The sequence below is a fragment of the Harpegnathos saltator genome, unplaced genomic scaffold, assembly GCF_003227715.2.
Source record: "Harpegnathos saltator strain DR-91 unplaced genomic scaffold, Hsal_v8.6 scaffold33, whole genome shotgun sequence".
Lineage (NCBI taxonomy): Eukaryota > Metazoa > Arthropoda > Insecta > Hymenoptera > Formicidae > Harpegnathos > Harpegnathos saltator.
The window spans coordinates 622,024-636,030 of record NW_020230128.1 but is presented as its reverse complement, the minus strand read 5'-3'; the positions used below and the strand labels follow the sequence as shown (position 1 = coordinate 636,030).

At 44.2% G+C, this 14,007-nt stretch overlaps 1 protein-coding gene across 1 annotated transcript in view; it reads left to right on the top strand.

Annotated features, from left to right (window-relative positions):
- The window catches only part of chinmo (Chronologically inappropriate morphogenesis), an 81,196-nt gene that overhangs the window by 10,483 nt on the left and 56,706 nt on the right, over positions 1 to 14,007 (top strand). The gene's annotated exons all lie outside the window — the stretch shown is intronic.

Below are 14,007 nucleotides of genomic sequence, written 5' to 3'. Positions count from 1 at the left end.
CTTATATATCTTTCACCAACCCACCAAGTTGAAAAATTGTAAAGGGTCGCCCACGGGAGACCGGCCGGAGGGCTGCGGTACCTTCGAGTTTTAACGTTGAGAGCGCACGCGCGCGCGCGCACGTAAGATCTCGGCGTAAGATTACCGGCGCGAAATCTTCAAGTTTGAGAAAAAGGTTAAAGATAGTAACACGCGCCTCTAATCGTAAACACCGAATCGTAAGCATTCGGCTCTACTCCATCCAGAGGCCTTGACTCCTTGGTCTCACTTATGCAGGCAGAGGGTCGATGCTTGCCGTCGACTGGAACGCACAAAGAGAAGCGTGTTGTCTATTGAAGGCGTAAATATGCGCGTACGATTTTTACGCGCGTCCGAGGTGGCCCTCTACTCGCGTGTCTCGTTTATTATTACGTCAAATATATATCGAGCTCACCGACGACACAGGCAGATGCCTGCGAGAGAGAGAGAGAGAGAGAGAGAGAGAGAGAGAGAGAGAGAGAGAGAGAGAAGGTGAGGGGAGAGGAGAATTTCTCGTGTCTATTTTTCGCGAGTGATAAATAGGCTCGTGGACTTTCACTTTTTCGACACTTTGTGGTACTCGACCATCTCGGAAGCGAAAGGTTCCATGGTTTGTGCGCACGACAGAATCCCGACGCACTCGGCTGCAATGAATCGATTATTGATCCGGGCGGACGAGCGATTAACGATCGTCCATTTAAAGGAGAAGAAGACGCGATAATGCAAATTAATCCGATATTTCATAACTTCGCAATTCAAATGTTATACCAGTCTCACGCGCCAAACGCGCCACGGACGAGTTGTTGCGTCAACAGCGATCGCCGGGCCGAGGAATCTCGCGAATTCGTTCCCTCTAACGAGTTAGATGACGTTTTTAACGTCATGCCGGTGTGCCGACCGGCGCGGTAATTACTGAATGGATATTTTTAATTCGTTTTTCTAGCGGCATCTGGAGTAAAAAGAGCCGCACAAATTTAAATGTCATTTTACAAATTCCTACACTTCGTAATACGTACTTCACACGCGACGGACATTCGATGAGAAAGAATGAATATTAATTGAGAATTAAGATACAATTTGTGGAAATGCGATAGAATAGTGAGCAGAGGCTTGAAATAGGCGCGATTCAGAGGCGTATATGTAAATCGCTAAAACCGATTGAAAGCTTCTCGAGCAAAAATTTCGGCCCTATATTCGATCTTTTTAACATTTATCAATTCTGAAGAATCAATGGAAATTTAATCAGTCCAAAACAATAATCAGTGTCTCCAAATGGCAGAAAACGTGCGATTTTCCACTTGTAAGTTTTTAGAGCACCTCTGGACAAAGTTATAAGTTGAATACAATTAAAAGAGATTAAAAGAGATAAATTAATATTTCAGATTTTATATGTTTTATAGATTTTATAATATTTTACATTGGCGTTAAATAAAAGCTCTATTTTCAACGTCATCATTTGTAGATTAGTCTAACATATATAGATTTCCAAAGATCAATAGAGATTTAATTTATACTGAAACTAAAGCCCTCTTCAGCGCCTCTCCAAATATCAGAAAATGCACGATTTGCGATTGGCAGGTTTTTAAAATTTTTCAGAAGCAAAGCTTCAAGCGTCGAGTTTCGGAGTATTACGCGTCGGCGTTATAAAAGAAATATTGAAATCCAAAGTAAGGTGAGAATTTTCACCCGAATTCTGCAGACCGATGGACATTTCTCTTGCATAGAAACCAAAGTCCAACTCAGTGTTAAATCATTCAGAAAACGTACAAAATTTGCCGTTTGCACGTTCCCAGAAGTGGATCCGTCAAAGGCAAAGCTGTAGATTGCATATAACCGAAAATAATCGATGCAGACCTCAAAGTATTAAACGAGCGTTCAATGAAGCGTCGAGGTCGAAAGTGGAAATTGAAAGTCCTCCTCGCAAAGATCAATGGAGATTCAATTTACACAAAAATTAAAGTCTTACTCGGCCTACTCTCCAAATGCTAGAAAACGCACGAAATTTGCCATCTGTTCCGGAAATCTCTCGGAAACAAAGCTTTCGGGCTAAATGAAGTGTAACAAAAAGAAGTGTCGAGTTGCAGGCTTCGGAGTATTAAATCGGAGGATTAAACAGGAGGAACATTGAAATCAAAAGTAAGATGTGAAAATTCGAGTTCCGCAGGAGCAATGGACATTTCTCCTTCGCACAGCCTCGGAAGTTTCGCTCGTTCCGAGTCGCGAGCGCGCGCCGTATCTACTGACGCGCGAGAGAGACGGCGGCACGGCAGGCCGCGTCAAGTTGGCGCGTTACCACTTGCGCACCACTTGGCCGCAAGTGGTACAAGTTCGCGACTGCATCTACGAAGCGCAGGGGGTAGACGGCCGCGATCGGCTGGCCCCTACCCCCTACCCCTTGCTTGGGCGAATCCCCACCGAATCGCGCGCAGAGTCGGTCGCAGGCCGGTATGCACGCGAATCTCGGCCGGCGCGGTGCAGGAGGGGAGGGTGGGGGAGGGGCGCCTGATGTGGCGGCCGAGTGCAGCGCGTGTGCATGTGCACGCACACACCTACACACGCGAATTTCCTTGTGCGCCTTCCCCACCGACGCAGCGAGTGCAGCGGCACTCTTGCGGCCCGTCCGCGCGAAACCGCAGTTCGCCGCGAGCCGTGCTGCAACGCGCTCGTTCTGCAATTCCGGTCGAGCGATTCGACGATGAGCGTGTGAACGGCCGACGGAACGGAGGAGAATCGCCGCTGTACAACGTCGTAATAAATAATCCGAATTCCGAGTGTTGAAGTGCGCCAATCGCGGCTCGCGACCAAGTGCGCGTTCGGAATCTGTCCCTTTTTATATTCCGGACTGATGAGTGCGCGCGTGAAAGAAGAGAGCACGCGCCGCGCGTGTGTATATTGTGAATGGAGGCTCTCTCGGGGGGCTACGCTACTGCGACGTCAATAAAATTCGGAAGGACTTATCAGTGGGAGTGATAACGGCCTTACACGCGCGGCATGTGGAACTAGATATTCACTTCTTTATCGTCGCCGCTGGCAACAAACAAGAATGTGCAATTTCGCGACGCGCCGTCGCCGGCCAAGTGGCTCCGGACGTGGCAGGTACAATATGCGATTGTACGATGCGATTAAATATTTTACACACACACACACACACACACACACACACACACACATACACACACGTACACATACACGTACGGCCCAAAGCCAGCCGAGATGTAGCGCTCGGCGGAGCGCGTAAAGTCCGGGGCATTCCGATCGATCAAATAATCTTTATTGCACGCGGCGGACGTGGAATTGGTCTCGTTAATTGGCCAGTTGGGCCACCAATTGGCGCGCGAGTCTCCTTTCCATAATGATCGTCGTGGTGGTCATTTGGAGAGCGACCGCCGCCGCTTCTTCTCAACGTCGCGCCAGTTATCTGCGGCCGAGTAGCCGTCGATGCAATGACGGTGCCGACGGGGTCCGTCGGCACGATTTATTTATCATGCGGCAACTCCGCGCGTAATAGTAGCGCGGCTGATTGATCTTCGATCGCTCACGTTAATCAGATGCGTCTTAACCCATTAATGCCGGCTGGGACAGAAATTTCGGGTTGATTTCAATGTTATGAATTTTTATGAAAATACTCGAAAATTTCAATCCAAAGTACATTACTAGGGGTTTTCGAGGTCGCTCTTTCCGAATTCGCTGCGAGAATAATACAAAAATGAGTGTTTATATTGATTCGTAACGGTTCTTTTCCAAAAAATTCGATTTTTTCTCGTCAATTTTTTTTTTAAATCATGGATTTCATCTTGATAAAAATGTTGAATATTACTAAAGTACTAAAAAGTAGTCCAATCGTGTTCTCGAGACTTATACTTAAAATATATGTAGTTCTGAAATTTATTGCAATTTTGTAATTTCAATATGGCGACCATATACATGTATCACCATAGGTATCACTAGATCCTTGGGAACTCGGTCGAATAACTCGTTATGAGCGCATTTTTATGAAAAATTATCCAAAATAAAAGTCGCCCTGTTGATCGTGTTCTTTCACGTGGTAGGTCCCAAATTTGGATTCGATGTACTTTTTGGGCCTAACGGGGCCCAACGTTGATTTTTTGGTGCAAAACTTGTATTTTTTTATTACACAGTTAAAAACGTTTCGTACTTTTGTTAAAGTTTTTTGTGTGTAGAAAATTTTGTGTTAAATTTTTTACACAGTCGTGTGTTAATTTAACATATCATTGTTGTGTTACTCGGACTTTCTTGTGTTAAATTAAGATTAACTATTTTCAAGTGTTAAAATAACATTTTCAAATGTTAAAATAACACAATTTATATGTAAATGCATGAATTCTTGCTCTGACATATTTTATATGTTAAAATCAAAACCTAAAATGTGTTAATTTCCTCATTACAACAGTTATCCATGTGTTATATTATATAAAGATTGGATTTTTAGCACATAGATTATGTCAATTTAACATTTTCAATTCATCAAATCATAGATCATTACTTCTTCCAAATGTTGAAGTAACATTTATTGTATGTCAATTTAACACAAACTGTGATTCTTGACGGCATCTGAGTGTTAAATTTTTGTGTTAATGTTTTACATATTATGCGTGTTACTTTTTAACATATTTGCTGTATGTTAAATTAACACGTAAATGAGAGTGGATGATTTGAGACACATGAAATATGTTAAATTTAACACATTGTTTCTTACAGTGTACAGATTTGAAAAGTACAGAAAATTTTACGTCCAGATATGTATTTTTGAAATTACAAGTCTCGAGGACACGATTGGAGTACTTTTCAGTAATATTCCACATTTTTATCAAGATGAAATCCATGATTCGAAGAAAAATTGACGAGAAAAAATCGCATTTTTTAGGAAAAAAAACCGTTACAAATCAATACAAACCACCCTTTTTTATGATTCTCGCAGCGGATTCGGAAAGAGCGACCTCGAAAACCCCTTGGATTAAAATTTTCGAGCATTTTCATAAAAATTCATAACATTGAAATCAACGCGAGATTTCTGCCCTAGCCGGCATTAATGGGTTAATCGGCTACATCTCGGCGTTCTTTCTTCGGCTGTCCCGGCTTGGCAACTCTTGCGTTTTACCGTCGCATCGCGCACTTCGGGATCCCGTCGCGTCGCAGCAGACGCGCCAGAGCCGCTCAGTTAAGCCCGTATCAGACTACGGATTGGGATTGAGATTGGATTGAAATCTGACCAATTGGAAAAAATTGAAAAATAATCTCAAATATAGTAAAACTTAGCCCTGATTGGTTAAATTTCAATCCAATACTCAATCCCAATCCGTAGTCTGATACAGGCTTTACGCGCCTCTCTCTCTCTCTCTCTCTCTCTCTCTCTCTCTCTCTCTCTCTCTCTCTCTCTCTCGCTCTCTCGCGGACTCCGGACTCGTTCATTGATAAACACGCCGATCTCGCACGTGCGCTGTGTAGAGCGGCGAAAAGTGGCGTGTGAGTGTGCGAGCGTGCGATTACGCGAACTAGCGCCGAGTAAATACTGTAATTTATCACGCACCCCGGCCTCGTATCTATCCGACATACGTACGAACCGGAGTAAGTGTACCGCATAAAGACGATAATAAAGACGATAAGCGCGCGCGCGCACTATCGCTCCTGCAGTTACACACCATGCCGCGAATGCAACACTCACTCCGCCGGGGCCGGTTGGATAATAACTTATCGTCGTACGCTTCTCCGACGCTTTTTCATCCGGTCCGAGGTATGGGCGTTCGCTCGAATTCCGAAAGTAGGTCAAAGCGCCGAAATTCGGATCTTGGACCTCAACGCACACATTCTCTGCGTAAATTCGACGGTAATTTCACGCGTTCGAGTATTCAACCTCTTCCCGTCGTGTTTGTAAGTGCAGCGCCGCTTGCAGTGGGAAATCTTCTCAAGAAGCTGGGAGCGGTAAATTTATAATCTCTAAATGTCAGACAGTGCGAGAAAAGGGTCAACATTTCGACCTCGATATTATGTTAATGAATTATGTTCAATTATGTTAATTGCCGATGTTCCGAGGTATATCCCGCCTCCTTCGATTGCATTTAACTTACAACTCTGCTTCTGAGAGATAATCTTCCGAAGAAGAAGTGGCAAATTGTTCGCAAGAAAGTCCAAGTAACGCAATAACGTTATGTTAAATTTACACACGACTGTGTAAAAAATTTAACGCGAAACTTTCTACGCACAACAAATTTTAACAAAAGTACGAAACGTTCGTGTACGCTTAAATGCGTTGAACGACAGTGTAGAGGACGATTGGCACCAGCCAATTGCACGTGCGCGCGGGTGTCGAGATAACAGCAGCTCAAGTCCGAGTCTGCACACACTCGCGACTACGACATTCTTGTTGGAGCAACAAGAAGATGCAGCCACGTAAATAACAGCAATTTTAGCGACGTTAATCACTCTCTCTCCCTCTCTCTCTCTCTGTAGCATCTGGAATAAGTCGGACAGGTGGCGTTACGAAAGAAAAAAAAATGAAACTGCTGCGACGCCCTCGAGGAGTTTGCATCGCTGTTCTTGTCTCCTCCGCGTGATTGCCGCCACATCACGTTGGGCGACGAAAGCCCCGGAATAAAGCCACGGAGTTCATCGTGAGAATTCGCGAGAACCCCTCAGCGCGCGTATTCGATCGCCCCCTCCGGTCTCTCTCTCTCTCTCTCTCTCTGTCTCTCCGCTCGCATTTCCGAGAGAGAAAGAAAGAGACTCTCCGCACGTTTCTAACGACATCGATGCTACTTCCATCGTGCGTCGTGCAATCGCCTCGCTGTCGCTGTGTTCGGACTAGGACCCGTTATCCAATCCTCGTCTAACGCTTTCACCTGGCTGGCGGTCGCGTGCGCTCGTGTCCTGATTTACGAAAACCGCCGCTCGCGTCTCTCGCGAGAGAGCGGGCAAGGTGGACCGGCGACGTGGCGAAGGTCGGCGAGGAGTTTCACGAGATTACGCCGACAACGACAGCGGCGGTTCGACAGCGCACGCGACCCTGCCGCCGATTTTTACGACATCCGCAAGTGTCGTTGAAAATCTTCACGACGCCACTGTGCTTTTGCTCTGCATTTTTCTTATCATCCCGTATGATACACGCGCTCTCCACGACGATCGATCGCCGTCAGCGTCGCGCATGTGGATTCACCTCGTGAGTGTCGCCGAAAACGACCCAAGGCGATGGGAGCGAGGGGAGCGTAGAGGGGCAGAGGGGGGGGGGAGGGCGATTATGTGCAGGGAAATTCGTAGTGGCCCGAGGCGGTGCGGGACGGAGCGGGAGGAAGCGGAGGAGCGTTCAATTGCACTCGGCGAACACCGAGCCAGCTCGACCGCCGAGGGGCTCTCTTCGTGGCGGCGTATGCGTGTTGTGTGTACATGTGTAGTAGTCGTGCACGCGGGTTCGTAGGAAGCCCGGAAAGTAGGCCTGGGTTACAGTTAGATCTAACCGTCTTTCCCGCGGTCGCCTCGATGCACGCGAGTCGTAAAGCGTCCGTCTACAATGACAGTAAGCAGTAAGGAGTAAACGTAAGCAGTAAGAAATACTAGAAGCAATCACGTGGTAGATTATGACAAAAATAATCAACTGTGGTTGGTCCATTTTTTACTGTTCACGCTTACTTCTTACTGCTTACTGCCTATTATAAGCGACTTGCTTAATTTACGCAGGCAGAGATCACTCGCTCGTCGCATCGCGTCGCTCCCGATCGACCGGAAATCGAAAGACATCGCGAGAGATACGCTCGCCGAGTCGAAATTTCGATCGCCTTACCTACCTACGACGACGTTACGACGCTTGTTTTTTCTTGACGATCGTTGCGGTAATATTATATAACGATACTCTGTAAATCCTTGTGCACGTTTTTTTTTCCACAGCATCTGGATTGCCGGAAAAAATTCATAAATTTTTAAATGTCGTTTCACAAATTCCTGCATATCGCAACGTCCTGCACGTGTCGGACGTTTGAATTAATAAGGAATTAATTAAAAATCGAAGAATGTTGTAGAAATAATAGAAAATAACGATCAAGGACTCGGAATGAGCGCGATTGAGATGTTAAACGTGTATAGTTGTCGTAACGCTGAAACTGTGATCGAAAACAAGTCGAAATTTTGATTTCATTTTTGAACCATCTAATAAGTCTCGGGCGAGCAGTAGAGGTTAAAGATGATGATTAAAATGGGCTGATTTTGATCTCAAATTTGTCAAAAGTTATACATGTCGCTATTAACACGAGATAGCAGTTTTCGAGGAAAGTGATCAAGATCCGTCTTAAAGGGGACCAAAATAGGTCCCCTTTTAATTTGATTAAAGACGATTTGGATTATATCAATTTGGTTAGTGACGATTTTGTTCCAATTATTTAATTACTTTTATTACAATTTAGTTTTGTAACTTTTCTCGTTGAAAACTAAGGAAACACTTAAAAATGCGACACTTTAGAAATTTGTTTACCATATAGCGAAGTCAGTATAATAAAGAAATTAACAAAGATAATTTTTTATTCAAAGAATCTTAAGTCTCATTATATGTGAATGTATTTGTGCAATTTTGTGCAATGTGTGTATTGTGCAATTTTAAGAATCTTCAAATAGTGGATTTTCACGACACCATAGAGGTTCCATTTGGAAGGGCGTTAGGTTTTTTAAAATAGACCTTCGCCTCGAGTTCTATTATACTTTTCGTACTACACTGTAATATAGCGCTTATATAGCGTATAATATAGCGTTTTGTAAATTCATTCGTTGTCATCAGAATTTTGGAAAGCCCCAACATGAAATATTTATTATTTAAAATATGAACTTAGAGGAAATTTGTCTCATCAGAAGTTCTTTAACAGAACCTTCACAATTAGCCATTTTGGCCACGAAAGTTCATCATTTTAACATCTTTAAAACTGCACGATACATGCACGTGTACGTACGATGAGATTTAAATTTTTTGAATAAAAAATGGATCTTTCTCAATTTTTACGTCATATTGATTTCGCTATTATTAGATTTAGCACTCAGAAAGTATTTCCTTGGTTTTTAGTGAAAATGGTTATAAAACTAATTATGATGCAAGTAATTGAATAATTGAAACAAAATCGTCACTAACCGAATTACTATTGACTTATTTCGGTCCTTTTTAAAGTGGCTCTTTTGATCACCTTCTCACGAGATTAGACTAAAACTGCTACCATTGTATTCAGAGACCTAAGAAACATAAAATTACATTACTTAACTTACGTTACACTTTTCATGTCAAAATCAACCGTCTTTTACTCGCCGTCCTTTATATAGGAACTGAAGCCCTACTCTGCGCCTTGAAATGGCAGAAAGCGTACAACTTGTCATTTGTAGGGTTTCAGGAGGACCTCTCGTTGCAAAATTGTAGATTAAATACGATCAAAATAGGTCGATATGTTTTGGAGTTAAATTGGCATTGAACGGAATATTGCGATCGAAAGTAGAATGAAAATTCTCGGGTCGAATTTACAGCTGCGAGGGACAAAGAGTCCATTCTGCGAGCCGAACTTTCGATCGACTGGATACTCTTTATTATGAATATAATTATTATCAATCTGAAAGAGTGCTACACTTCCGAAACGTTCGCTGGTAGCAGAAAGCATATTGGTCGAATTAAAGCTTCAATGGACGAGCCAAACGTGCTTTGCTCGAAGAAAATCGAATTTGCTTCTTCAAATCCGACATCGCCCATTGTTACAATTAATCCCGCCAGTCTTTCCTTCGCTGTGCATAATCTTAATCTTAATCCTCGCTCGAAAACAATTGGACGACATACTGTGACACAATCACGACTTCAGAGCGCATTGCAACCGTCGCAGCTTTCGACCTCATTAAGCTCTTTTATACTCGCCCGGGAAGTGACGCACTGGAGAGAAATGTCGTTTTGAGTATCCACACGAGCAGGCGAGATTAAAACCACGATATTATCCGTCTTACGCTGATGTGGCGTCATGCCTCGCGCTGGGAATTTTTAGGGGAAAGGATCATCGTGCCACTTTCGCGCGAGACGCTTGCCCGGGGGAACAATGCGCGGCTGCGCTCAGCGAAGGAAATTAGATCCTGCGGATCCGGCAGTGGGCGAGCGCGAAAAGCGCGATTAAAGTCGCCGAAAGTCGAGACTCCGGAATCGCTTCAGGGACGATCTTGGGCGACAACTCTCCGTCAAGTCGCGGGTGACTTTCGCTGGCGAGTGCACGCTCGCGGTTACTGTTTGCCCGGGATGTTAGCACGCGACGCCTCAAATCGGCGTTAACGGGCAGCGCAAACGCCGGAAGTGGTACAACCGCGTGTCGGAAGGGAATACGCCGAGTCTCTCTCTCTCTCTCTCTCTCTCTCTCTCTCTCTCTCTCTCTCTCTCTCTCTCTCTCTCTCTCTCTCTATCGAAAGAATAAATGCCCCGGCTTATTCCGTGAGACACGCAGATCAAAACAATCTGCCGAAATCTCCAGAGTTGCGACGAAACTTAGCGAAGAGGTCACTTAGGACCGATGTCGGGCCGATTGTGAAACATTTCTACTTTCCTACCTCCGTACGGAATCTTGATTACCTTTCAAAAATGTATTTTATGAACTTGTTGCGGGGTAGCCGGTTCGATCGCTAGCCGGTTCGATCGATGTCATTTAATGGGTCTCTCTTTCCATTCCCGAGTTGAAAAATTAATAAGAGGGCTCTCTGCTAAGGGCCTGATTATTTTTCCCTAACATTAATCGGGCCCTAGTAGGGATAGACAGACAAGGGTCCTGCAAGATGTGTAACAAATGGTTTAAAGGGTCTTTATAAGGTAATATTTTATGAGGGCCTTATAAAGAAATATTTTTATTATCGCTTGAATAAAAATATTTGTTCTTTTTATTCCGAGAAATTTAGACTGTAATTTCTTTATTTCTTTATAATCTTGTTAGTATACAACAAGAATTTTTTATTTTTATTTTAAAAATATAAGATACTTTACAATAAAATATAGCATTCTTTACACATAAAAATCCTACTACTGTTTTTATTAAAGTTTGCTGCATTTCCAAACGAAGTTAATGCTAAAAAAATCCTTGGAAGAGACTAACGAATATGACAATTAATAAAACTAATAAAATTTGTTTTTAATTGCGGCGCAATTAAAAAATCTTGAAAAGAACCAGCGTAGAGCTGGTACGTACTACAACAATACTAAATTATGACAATTTTATTACACGCTTCAAATCTTATTAATTTTCTATAACAAAATCTGAGTTTGTATATCTAAAGAATCCTCTTAAAAGATCCTTCTAAGGATCCTTCTCACATCAGTTTTCCATATTAAAGCATTATTTCGTAAAATCTACGGCATCCTTAAAAAATTCTTCTAAGGCCCTTGTCAGTTTTCTCTTTCTATCAGAGCCTTATTTATTAAATCTAAGGCATCTCTAATAAATCCTTCTAAGGCCCTCGTCAGTTTTCCATATTAAAGCATTATTTCGTAAAATCTACGGCATCCCTAAAAAATTCTTCTAAGGCCCTTGTCAGTTTTCTCTTTCTATCAAAGCCTTATTTATTAAATCTAAGGCATCTCTAATAAATCCTTCTAAGGCCCTCGTCAGTTTTCCTTATCAAAGCCTTATTTCGTAAAATCTAAAGTATCCCTAAAAAATCCACCTCAAAGCCTGATGTGGTAATAATGAGGTGCCTTTTTCAAGATATCTTACTTTCAGCCTTATCGGGGTCTTATGCTTCATGAGGATGGCCCTAACCATTTTTTGCTCGGATTTTCCCTAAACTACTACGTACTGCGTTTTTTTTGCTCTCATGTGTTTCTTAATTTTAATTGATTCTTACTACGCTTGAGGAGGTCTGTCCCAAAGCGCATAATACATAAATCAATTCAATGTCTCTCTCTCTCTCTCTCTCTCTCTCTCTCTCTCTCTCTCTCTCTCGCTCGCTCACTCTCTCACTCTCTCACTCGTTCTCACTCGCTCGTTAGCGCGATTACGCGTTATCGATCGGAGCCGCGGAATTGCCGTGGCATCGGAAAATTCGCCGGCTGCGGCGAAGCAAGGTAGCCGCGTTCGTTCGCCTATCTCACCCCCGCCACCTCCCGATGAGAGATATCGATCGAGCACGTTGACACGATAGCCACCGATATAAAGCACCGGCCGTATCAGCGCGTGGCCCGCGCCGATCGGCCACACGCAGCGGTACACGCGTGTGTTGGTGCTTTTTGCTTGTTTACGCGCCCACTGCGCGTGTGTCCGTGACACGCTAACGCGATATCTAACGAACTTTGCAGCCGACGTCGCGGCTGCGCCTCACTTGGACGATCCAAAAGTTTCGTATTCTTTGTGTTCTGCCCCTCTGCGGCGCGCACACGCTTTTGACAATCCACCGACGCTCTCGGCCCTCGCCTGTAAGTGGCTACGTACGTGCGCGCGTGCGTGCGTGCGTGCGTGCGTGCGTGCGTGCGTGCGTGCATGCGCAAGTGCGTATGTGTAAGTGCGTCGATGCCTCGATATATTAGAGCGACAAAGGCGTGCACGCGCGTGGCTGTTTCGCAAGTGGAGAATCTCGAGCAGCGAGCGGATAATCCGCGCAAACAAGTCTGTTCCATTGTAGCTGAACTAGTGCACACTTTTGGAGCTTGAAAAGAAACAGCTTATCTAAAGCTGGGACTCGATGGTAAGGTGGGGTGGGACGGAGAAACTGGCACGAGATAACGCGGCCAGAAGACAACAAACTTCGGCTGCAAAGAACCTAGGCGTAACTGCTCGCGAGACGTCATGCAACGAGGGAGAGAAAGAGAAAGAGAGAGATTCACTCACGGGGTTTATCGGCGGAGAGATGCGACAACCGATATTGGCATATCCGGTGCATGTCAACTCGCGAGCGTGTACGTCGCATCGCGTCGGGATGACGAAGACGCTCGAGATGTCCGCGCGCGCGTGCATGCGGCGACACGTGGAGAATATCGTTGGAAAACGATGTGCGCACACGTTTATATACCATACGCTCTAGGTATATATTTGAGCACGGTGATCCTCGGGGGTTATTGTCTTATATGGTTACCACGCCGCTCCGCCGTAAAATATTGCGGAGACCCGCGCGATTCGCGCGTGTCACGTTTCACCTTAAATTACACTTATCTCTCGTGCGTCGCCTAAACAACAATATAAATCAAGATCTCCGCGAGATCTCTCGACGTTTCCCCTGGAAATTATATCAACTACAGTTTTCTTGCGTCGCATCGGAGAGAAGAAGAGGGAGAGGAGAGGGGGGGGACTATAGTTGAACAGTCCCAAGATTGCGGGAGCTTGAGTTCACACGTCGCGATGTTAAATTTCCGGAAAGTTAAGAACAAGAAAATGAAGGATCGGAAATTAATTATAAAGAAATTTAGAGAATGTTAATATGGATCATGAACGATGTTTTCTGTTCGAAATTTCTGTATTAACGAAAAACCAAGCGAGAAATGGTAGAAAAGAACAGCTGTCTGATCCGTGTTAATTTCTTTTCGCGAAAGAAGGATTAACATGTCGCGGTGAATGAAATTTCTGGAAAGTTAAGAAAAAAAAAAATGACGAAATTTCCGGAAACTTAATATAGACAAAAAGCGATCGTTTCCTTTTCTAAATTTCTCTGCAGAACAGAAACCAATCAAAAAATTTGGAAAAGAAAGTCTTTCTTCTCACGAGAAGAAGAACCAAGATTCTTCCGTTCAACGTAACGATCCACCGAAATCCCGCTTAGAAATTATTTGTGCAAAGCATCCTGACAGACACACGTGGTGCCGGCCGGGTCACGTCTCCTGTCAGCGGCGCTGAGCCGATTTTAAAGTGGATTAAATCCTCTGCACGAAAATACGGACTAAATAATGAGGAGGAGTTGCGGTCTGCCCGCCGGAATAAGTATCAAGGGTTTCGGCTGTGTGTCGTTTTCTGGGTCAGTAGGCTCGCTGCAGCGCGATAACACGGCGGCCGTGTTATTCTTTTT